Genomic DNA, 11,153 nt, shown 5'->3' with positions numbered 1-11,153 from the left:
AAACAGATACAATAAAGGGTACAATTCTAAACTGTGTGCAGGAACAGAGAAGCCTGGTGTATATGTACATAAGTCATTACAGGCAGCAGGAGAGGTGGTGAGAGCTGTTAATAAAGCATGCAGTATTCTGGCTTCATAAATAGGGACAGTCAGGATAAGAGCAGGGAGGTGATGAATGTACAGAAGACAAGGGAGACTTCAGTATTGCTTACAGTCTTGGCAGTATATTATAGGAAGAATGTGAATGCACTGGAGATGATGCAGAACAGATTTACAAAAATGGTTCCAGGGATGAGACACTACAGTGATGAGTAAAAATTGGAGAAGTTGGGACTGTTTTCCCTGGAGAGAAGACTAAAAAAGGACACAGATTTTCAAAATTCTGAGGGATTTGGACAGAGTTGATAATATGAATCCATTCCCACTTATAAACAGACTGAGAACCATAGAACACAAGAAAATGTGAGCTGAGGAAAATCTCTTTCACACAGCGAGTAGTTATGGTCTGGAATGCATACACGTAAATGTGGGGGAGGGCAAGTTTAATGGAAATTAAATGATAATCTAAATAGAAACAATGTGTAGGGTTAAGGGAATAAAGCAGGAGGTTAGCATTAAGTCAAAATGAACACAGAGCTGGTGAAGGCACGATAGACTCATGGGGCTCCTTCTGCACTGCAACAAACTGTGAAGTGTGGGCTGGCTGAAAGCTGAGCGAAAGAAATAGGTTTGAAGAGGCAGTGTAAAGGAGCAGAAAGAGATGGGGGGGAGGGGGGAGGGAAGCATAGAATAGTTTAGGGAGGGAAATCCACAGATAAAAGCCAAAGCAAATAAAGGCATTGAAAATGAGGATGTATGATAGGCCAGAATTGGATTTTGGAGGGTTTTGTGGGTCTGGAGAAGGCCATAGGAAGTGACAAAGTCATGGTGGGATTTGTACGCAAAAATAAGAATTATGTATTTCAGGTGAACCAAAACCTATGTGCATCAATGAACAAAAAGGCATGAGTGAGTTAGAATCTGAGCTTCAGAGTTTTGGAGGAGCTGAGGTTTATTGAGGGTGGAAGGAGGGCTAACAAAGGATTATTAAAAATCAATCCAGCGTCCAGTGATTCCATTTCCTTTTGGAGACAGGTCAATTGGACAGTACAGGGCTCCTGAAGGTGTTACAGGGTAATCCCTGATCAATTTCAGAGTCTCATTACAATGCGATCAGAGCATTGGCTGATACATGAGCACTCAACATTCTCGAGCCAGTAACCACAACACAATGGATAAATGGGAAGGATCTGAGCGACATATGAAAGGACAGGAGTAAAAAACCAATGAAAATAAGAGTATTGCAGAGTCACTGACAATATTTTTATAGAGTCAACAGCAACAAATACATTCCATTCCGAAAGAATTCTGGTATTTTATCGTGATGGAGGTCAATGTAGCAGTAACTTCCTCACTAAAAGACATATTGAAAGCAGTTCAGAAGAGAAGCTAAGAACAAAAGTTGCATTTTGAGTACTGCTACTGCTAACCACAGAGAGCTACACCTTGAAAGTACCTCATTGCTTTTATAGTGCTTTGCCATATCCTCAAATCATGAAAACTACATGGCTCAAAACCCACAAGCAATTGGATATGTCCCAAAAATGCAGTGTTCCCGAGCTGAAGTCAGTTATCCCTTTATTTTTGGCTGGTAAGGGATGTGCCCCAACTTATATTGCCAGTGCTTGGTCATTAGCAGCAGAAAGTAATGATAACAATGCAGGCAAACACATTAGCGGCATGGGTGGCTTGAGCCATATCGACTGGTCCTGACAAATACACATGCTTGATCTTCCTTTTTCTGGCTGCCAGGTTCAAAGCTCTACTATATATCAAGATAGATGTAAATGTAACTCCGTTCTCTGTGCCCAGAACTGCTCCATTTTAATGTCAATGGGGACTTGAAAGCTCCCTTCCAGACACCAGAGAAACTTTGCAAAAGTTGAGAAAATTGTAAACAAAGGAGGCAAGCTTCATGAAGGAAAAGATGTTGCTTTGTCAGCAGACCTCAAGCACAGCAATCTAGTTTTCTGCAATATGAAAGAGAACTCTTCAATGAAATAGATAGACAAATGGGGTGGCATGGAGGCTCAGTGGTTAGCACTGCTGCCTCACAATACCAGGGACCAAGGTTTAAATCTACACTCAGGTCATCTCTGTATGGAGCTTGCATGGTCTCCTTGTGTCTGTGTGGTTATCACCAGATGCTCTGTTTCCCTCCTACACTCCAAAGATGTGCAAGTTAGGTGGATTGGACATGTTAAATTACCCATTGTATTCAGGGATGTGTAGGTCAGGTGCATGCGTTAGCCAGGGTTACAGGGAAAGGGTAAGGGTAGGGTCTGTGTAGGAAGCTCTTCAGGGGGTCGATGTGGACTTGCTGGGGTGAATGGCCTGTTTCCACACTTTGGAGATTTTATGAAGTACTTTACATTTGTTATGACAGACAAACACAAAACTAGGCAGAATACAGATAAGAGAAATATATCACTTAACTCAACTGATCCAAGCTAATATGATCCAAAGGAGCACGTCTCACCTTGTCCATTCATCCTATCTGTGTAGTTTCTGTTCCTTTCTCCGCTTTTTCATTCAGTCATGGGATGTGGTCATTGTGGGCTGAGCCAGCATTTGCTGCCCGTCTCTAGTTGACTTTAAAGAGAAGGCCTTCTTGAACTGTTGACATCCATTTGGTGCAGGTACATCAAATTACTGTGAGGGAGGAAGCTCCAGGATTTTGACAACAAAGGAACAGCGATATGTTTCCAAGTGTGTGGTTTGGAGGAATACTTGCAGATAGTGGTGCATCCACGTATCTGCTGCCCTTGTCCTTCTAGATGATGGTGGTCATGGATTTGGATCAAAGTATGGAGCTGGAAAAAACACAGCAGGTAAAGCAGCATTAATGATCGGGATGAAGAAACTGAGGGCATTCAAGCTAAGTTTGCAGATGATGCAAAGATAGGTGGTGGGGCATGTAGCGTTGAGGAGGCGGGGAGCCTATAGAAAGATTTAGACAGCTTAGAAGAGTGGGTAAAGAAGTGGCAGATGAAATACAACGTGGAAAAATGTGAGGTCATGCACTTTGGTAGGGAGAATAGAGGCATAGGCTATTTTTTTAAATAGGGAGAAAATTCAGAAATCTGAAGTACAAAGGGACTTGGGAATCCTAGTTCAGGTTTCTCTTATGGTAAACTTGCAAGTTGAGTCAGTAATTAGAAAGGCAAATACAATGTTGTCTTTCATCTCGAGAGGACTAGAATATAAAGGCAAGGATGTACTTCTGAGGCTTTTTAAGGCTCTAATCAGACCTCATTTGCAGTATTGTGAGCAAATTTGGGTCCTATATCCCAGGAAGGATGCATTGGCCCTGGAGCAGGTCCATAGGACATTCACGAGAATGATCCTAGGAATGAAAGGCTTAACATATGAAGAACGTTTGAGAACTCTGGCACTATACCCAATGAAATTTAGAAGGGTGAGGGGGATCTGATTGAAACTTACAGAATACTGAATAGCTTAGACAGAATGGACATTGGGAAGATGATTCCATTGGCAGGAGAGACGAGGACGTGAGGGCATGGCTTTAGCATAAAAGGAAGACCTTTTAGAACCCTTTAGAGATAAAGGGAAACTTCTTTAGCCAGAGAGTGATGAATCTGTGGAATTCATTGCCACAGAAGGCTGTGGAGGCCAGGTCATTGAGTATATTTAAAATAGAAGTAGATTAAGTTCTCAATTGCCAAGTGGATCAAAGGTTATGTGGAAAAATCAGGGAAATGGGGTTGAAAAACCTATCAGCCATGATTGAATGGTGGAACTGACTCAATGGGCTGAATGGCCTAATTTCTGATCCACTGTCTTATGCTCTTGTGGTCTATCTGAGGAGCAGAGGAGTTGACATTTCAGGTCAGAAATTTTCATAAAGGACTCACATGCTATCTAAGGAGCCCTGATGAATTTCTGCAATACATCTTGTGGATGATGCACACTGCTAATACTGAGTGTCAGTGGTGGAGGAAGTTGCTGCTTGTGGGTGTGGTACCAATCAAGCTCCTTGGATGTTGTTGGAACTGCACTCATCCAGGCGAGTGGAAATTCCATTTGACTCCTGACATGTGTCAGGATGGTGGGCAGGCTTTGGCTAGTCAGAAGGAGAATTACTTACTACAGGATTCCTATTCACTGACCTGGTCTTGTAGTCACAGTATTTATATAGCAAGTCCAGTTCAGTTTCTGATCAATGGTAATCCTCAGGATGTTGATAGTAGGGGATTCAGTGATGGTAATACCACTCAATGTCCAGGGACGATTATTATATTTTCTCCTGTCGTATGTGGCATGACCATTGTCAGCTATTTGTGAGCCCAAGCCTGGGTATTGTCCAGCTCTTGCTGCATTTCAACGTGGACTGCCTCTGCATCTGAGGAGTTGCAAATGGGACTGAAAATTGTGCAACCATTCACCAACATCCCCACTTCTGACCTTATGACAGAGGTAGAGTCTTTGATGAAACAACTGAAGATAATTGGGCCGAGGAAACTATCTTGGCCTGCAAAAGTGTCCAACGACAACCATCTTTCTTTGTGCTAGTGGAGTGTTTCCTCCTGATGTTCACTGAATTCCTCAATGCCAAAGTAAGATAAATGTGGCCTTGATATCAAGGGTTGTCACTTTCACTTCTCCTCTGAAATTCAGCTCGTATCCATGTTTGAACAAAGGCTGTAATAGGTAAGGAACTGAGTACTCCAAACTGAGTGTTCATGAGCAGATCTAACTTCGCCAGTAATAGATCTCAGCTGTATTCAAATGAATTCTGGATTAGTGGTGCTGGAAAAGCACAGCAGTTCAGGCAGCATCCAAGTAGCTGATGTCAGAAACAGATCTGGATTTTTAAAGAGCTAATTGCTTATTTCGCTGTGAATAATCACAGTATTTCCCTTTTGTCAAATCACCATATAACCACATCCACATCCAACATGGATAGTTATAAGCTTGAAGCCAATGCCATTCTGTCCACACTTATCAACAGAAAGGTAACCATTCATTTTCACATGACATTACTGAGATGCATTTGTAAATTATAAGGCTTTCTGCCCTGTGTCTGCACTCTTTTCACAGCCTGAGCAGATTTTACTAGATTTCTTGAGATATTTGTGACTGCCTCAGCACAGTCCAGGCATTGAACCTAGAACCTGAGTAGTCTGCATGGCGTGTAGTACAACTGATTGTCAAGGTGAGATCACTCTTAATACAAACCTAATGAATTAAAGTTTACAGAGAAAATAGTTAAGCTACTGATCAGGTAGCGTTTGTTTAAATGCTTGTTGATTTCATATTAATCAGCTTGTGTGCACCTGCAACTTAAGGAAAGCAAATATAGCATATTGAAAACAAAATCCTATTCAATGGCATCCAGGGCCTATTTCCTCATTGATATTTTGGGTGAATTGACTTAAAGGCATGGACCATTTTACTGTGAAATATTACTCGAGCATAAACAAAAGATATGTTCTTATTAATAATGTTCTGCGTTCATTATGTTATGAGACATCAGCATTTATTTTCAGTCATAGTCCCTCCTCCAAATGCACATAATTATAATAAACAATATAATGAGGATTAACTTGGGTTAGGGAAAGAGTTAAAATTTTAGAAGCCTTAGTGGGTATTATGAAGTCCTACGAATACAGCCCTGCTGCAACATTTTCAGATGCTGACTTGAGGACCAGAGGGTGACAAAGCCACATGGAAATTGTACATAAATCTGCAGACTCCAAGGAATGTCAAAGAACTCAAGAAGGAATTTGAAGGTTGAAGAGTTGTGGACCCTCTTTTTGAGTCTTCAGAGCTATGATAGGAAGCAGACAGGGCGAATAACAGAGGTTCTTCATCCTACAAGGGGTTTAGAAGGTGGGAGAGGAACAGAGGAAAAAGCATCACTCCAGAAAAGCAGGCAGCTCTTCCCTGTCTGCAGTCAATTGGAAGTTGATGTCAGGGACGATCTTCAAGAGGTAAAGAGCCATTAGGCCTCACTCTGTATTGAGGCTTCGAAGATCAACTTCCAATCACCAGACCACTGTGGATCAGCACAAGCCATGATCATGTTTCTTCTTCCAGAGGTAACCAGAGAGAACTCTGTGATCAGAAGCCAGAAAGAAGAAGCTGGTTTGGTAAAGTCATTTGAAGAGCAGGAAATCCTCAAGGTAGCTATCATGGGTAAGATGCTGTTGTCCACTTCCTTGTATAATATTCCTTAGCAAAGAAGGTCTGGAGAAAGATGCAGTAGTTTTTAATGGGATTTCATCCTGAGCAGCTTCCTGATCTAAGTTCTGTTCCCTGAGATGCACACCAAACCAAACATAACCTGTATCTGGAGGACTACCAACATGCTCTTTGGTCTGCCTGGGCTCCAGTTCTAGAGTTGTCTTCAACTGAGTGTTCCGAGGTTTACAACTATGTGCTGAAAAACACACTAAAACTTGGAGTAGCTGCAGTTACTCAATAAGAAATGTTAGTGTCTAAGAACTTTCTGCTATAAGGTAAGGAGAAGCTGGGAACTATGATCTGCTTGAGTTAATTTTAGATTAGATTACATTACAATGTGGAAACAGGCCCTTCGGCCCAACAAGTCCACACCGACCCGCCGCCCACCCATACCCCTAACCTAACACTATGGGCAATTTAGCATGGCCAATTCATCTGACCTGCACATCTTTGGACTGTGGGAGGAAACTGGAGCACCCAGAGAAAACGTGCAAACTCCACACAGTCGCCTGAGGCGGGAATTGAACCCGCGTCTCTGGCGCTGTGAGGCAGCAGTGCTAACCACTGTGCCACTGTGCCACCCACCATGCTGTGCTCACTAAGAACGTATTGTGTAAATCAATACAATCCAAAACTCATTGAGGCATCTCAGAAAGAAACATCTATAGAGATCTTCATATTGATTGCAGTTTTCAATTTGTAATTTGAAATGTTTTTGTTGCATAGCCGTTATGGACTATATTTGCTAAAGATCAAGACAATGAATGTACATGAAGAATTTACTTGCAAATCCTGGACTATTCATAATGAGATGTTTGTGTCATATTTGTGTTTACAAATTTTATGAATAGAGTATATTTTTGGAGAAAAAAATGAAATTCCTGACGGAAAGAAAGAGCATGGGGTCGGTTGTCACCACCAGTTTTCCAACAGTTAGCTCCAGATGCCAGGAGAGCTTCTTGGCAATTTGAGTGCACATCCTTCTCAATGATATATGATACATTCCACTTAACTCTATGTTGGGGTAATGAGATTACATTTTATTATCATCCTCCAAACCACTTGAGGTCCCAATGTTAAAATGTATCAATTTATTTTTGTAGTATCTCACACAATGCGTCACACAATCAGAAATGCAAACAAGTCTAAACCCAAGTCGTAAAAGGATTTTCTTGTGAGGTGAGGAAGCCAATTGCTACTTTTGAGAAATCAGTAGAAAAGTAGTTCCTATTCCCATTGTCGACAGTTTAACATCATTTTTCTCACCTATACAAATTAAAACTCTGACAAAAATGTAAAAATAAGTTATAATATGGGTGACCTAGCATAATTAATGATCCAGTTGCTGCAAGGTCATATGATGAGTTAGTTTGAATTTTATGTTTTAGTTAAGTTGGGACAAGTGCTCTAGGATGAGCTTAAACTAAGAAGACCAATCTTTGTCTGAAGCAAAAGAATATTTTTGAAAGAGTTACCATGGTAACGATTACACTTGATAGCCCAATGTTTCTAACAGTGAGCAAATTTTACTTGAATTAATTAAACAAGCAAAGATTTTTTACAGGACATGGCATAAATATTGTGATGCTGTGCCATATTTTTAAGTGTTTCGTTTTCTGCAGTGTTTATAGATTGTCACTCAAAGTTTTTCCAGCTGCGTTAAATTTTACTTGGATTGGAAGATGTTTTAGCCTGGTGAATGTGCAGTTTTCCTAATGAGGTTATATTATATCTGCTTGGCTCATTTGGCAGCACTGTGCCTCTTGATAAGCTCCTCTGCAGAACATGACAATGTCACTCAGGCAGATGCTTCAGTGCATTACTGAGGGAATACATGATTTTCATCTTTTAGCTGAGCTGTTCAGTCAAGTGCCTGCCTGCTTACTAGGAGATAATAAAACTGCAGATGCTGGAAAGTCAGAGTCAATAAAGTGTGGTGCTGGAAACGGCACAGCAGTCAGGCAGCATCGGAGGAGCAAAAGGGTCAATGTTGCACACATAACACTTCGTCAGGATTCCTGATGATGGGTTATGCCTGAAATGTTGACTCTCTTGCTCCTCAGATGCTGCCTGACCTGCTGTGCCTTTTCCAGCACCACACTTTATCAACCCCGTCTGCTTGCTGAACCACATAGGAAAGAATCTGCAGGAGATCTCTGAGCACTTGATATTCCTTCAGGAACCACACACATATTACCTGATTATTTATTTTGTTTGTATTCGTGAGACAATGGTCATGTGAATATATGAAATAGGAGCAGAAGCAATTCTCCCAAACCTGCTTCGCCAATCAATAAGATGATCCTTTACGTCAAGTCAACTTTCTCACACCATCTCTACATCCCTTGATTCACCTTGTGCCAAAATATGTGCTCATCTCTAATCTGAATATATTCAATGACTAAGCATCTGCAAGCTTCTGGGTGGGAAATTCCAAAGACGTTTGCAAATTGGCAAATGCATTTCCCTACATGTTGAACATAATTAATGGGGCTGTCGTGAGGATTTGAATAGGTGATAGGAAAAATACACGTATTTTTTACTGTAAAGTAACATTATTTGGCTCCCTCAGAGTATACAAATTTGTAGATACAATCAATATACAAAGTATGAAAAAAGTCTTGAAGTAACCTATGGTGTTTGAACATATGTTGCTTGTATAGGAAATGTCTATGGTCTTTCTGAATTTCCTGTACAGTTCTCAGATAATGGAAAGACAAATTCTAACTGAATCATCATCAGAATGCATTCAAATATTGCCTCTTTCATAAAAAACAAAACTATTCCGCTCTCACTTATCAACTCATTTCCAGTAGTGGATACGCTTCATCCAAATTACATTAGTTTTGATTTTGATTAATATACAGTTGTATGCAATATTAGACACCAAGATAAAGCAAGGATAGGAGGATAGAGTGAGAGTCAGTGGAATAATAGTAGAAAAATAAGGTTATGGTTATAAAGAAGGTTTTTCAATCACAAACAGGAAGTGGAACCCAAGAGAAGTTATCAAAATTTGCAAGGACTTGAAAGGGTATAAAGTGAAAAATTGTTTTGAATTCTTAATATTTAGTGACTATGGGTGCAAATAAAACTATTGGTAGAATGAAAGGATAAGTTTGATGCATTTTTTGCATTATTATTTACATTTTACATGTGGCTATGGAAAATTATAAGATTAATTAAGAAAGAGTTGTATAGGTATTTGAAAAGGAAATTTATAAAAGATAGAGAGAAACAGGAATTCATAACCAAAACCAAAAAATGACTATCACAAACAGCCTGTGCTGCAATTCTCGGGAGTCAAGAAACCAAGTCTGTTGGTAAATGGTTAAACACATGTACCAACAGATTCAAGAACCAGTTCTTTTGCACTGTTATTAGAATTCTGAATGGACCTCTCAAATTTTCAATTTAATGTTGATCTTACTCTTTGCACCTTCTCTGCAGCCATAACATTGCATTTCCGCTCTGTTCTATCACAATTACGCACTTTGTATTGTATAATCTGCCTATGCTGCACGCAAAACAAAACTTTTCACTGTACCTAGATACATGTGACAATAATAAATCAAATCAAATCAAATCAAATAAATAGTTAACAAACTCAGCAGCATCTTGTCTGATAGCTGCTGAAATGGAAGTTTGACTGCATGACAGAAGAGTTACTCCATTTATTATTGCAGCGTAATATATATCTCACAAAAGGTTGACTGACAATTTGTTACCACAAATGAAGTCTGGTTTATGCCCTATATTTTGGAATTTATGAAGACTTTGTTAGCTATACATTACTATTCAATGGGAAACGTGATGATAGTTACTGGGAAAACCGATGTACCCTTCATTGTTTCCATTTGATGCATTTGCAAACAGCATAATGGATAATAATATGTATGATTCCTGTGCAAGGACTGCAAATAATACGAGATGAAGGCCTTTATTGAAAAGGACATTTTTGCCACTGGCTCTCCTTGCAATGCAGCTTGGTTTTAGATGCCCAGACAGTTGATGACCCAGATCTTTAATTGGTTCTGTCTTGACCAGGAGCTGATGACGGCAGTTCTGCACTGTTTTTTGCCAGGTTGATATTGGAGAGTCTGTAGATACGGTTGCTGATAACATGCAGAACACCCAGTTCTGGTCCCTGCTGTGTTTCCACATATGCCCTCACGATTTTGTTCCGGTTGCAAACTAAAAATTGGAATTGGGAAGTGCCAAATCATTAATGTTAACTTCAGCTGATAACTTATCCTGACTCCTGGGCTCTTACAGAATTTGATTTAATAGCTCCTTTAATGTATTCAATCTGTCTTTTTTTTTGCATCTCCTGTTGTGCTGCGGACTTGGAAAAATTTCAGCAATAGTTGAATTAGCCATATTTACACAGTAAAATTCCATTAAAATATTACTTATGTTCAGAAGAGAAAAGAATTCCAGAAAAAAGCACAATACATTGAATGAAAGTCAATAACAGATATCAGTGCAAAAGAAGCATTGCAATGCTAAACTGTAAGCAAAAGAATTTCAAAAACCCCAATGTTTTAGGAGTTCCAATTTGGCTGATTATGAATTGAAGGGACTACCTGATTCAATCCTGAGAAAGCAACTGGAATCTATATACTATTTATGTTAACTGTGTGTTGCTTTTCAAGTTTGCCTTTCAGAAGTTGGTCTAAAATGCTAACTGAGAAATCACATTTAGTAAAATGACGCATGTGTGCCTGAATGGATCTGAACCAAAATTCCTGTTCCTCAATATTATTAATATAGATCCATCAAACTGATAAAATATAGCAAAGTGAGTATGTCAAAAGGTTTGACAATTAAAAACACCATCACTTGTA

The sequence above is a fragment of the Chiloscyllium punctatum genome, chromosome 24 (genome assembly GCF_047496795.1).
Source record: "Chiloscyllium punctatum isolate Juve2018m chromosome 24, sChiPun1.3, whole genome shotgun sequence".
Taxonomy (NCBI): Eukaryota; Metazoa; Chordata; class Chondrichthyes; order Orectolobiformes; family Hemiscylliidae; genus Chiloscyllium; species Chiloscyllium punctatum.
Note: the sequence above shows the minus strand (reverse complement) of the source record.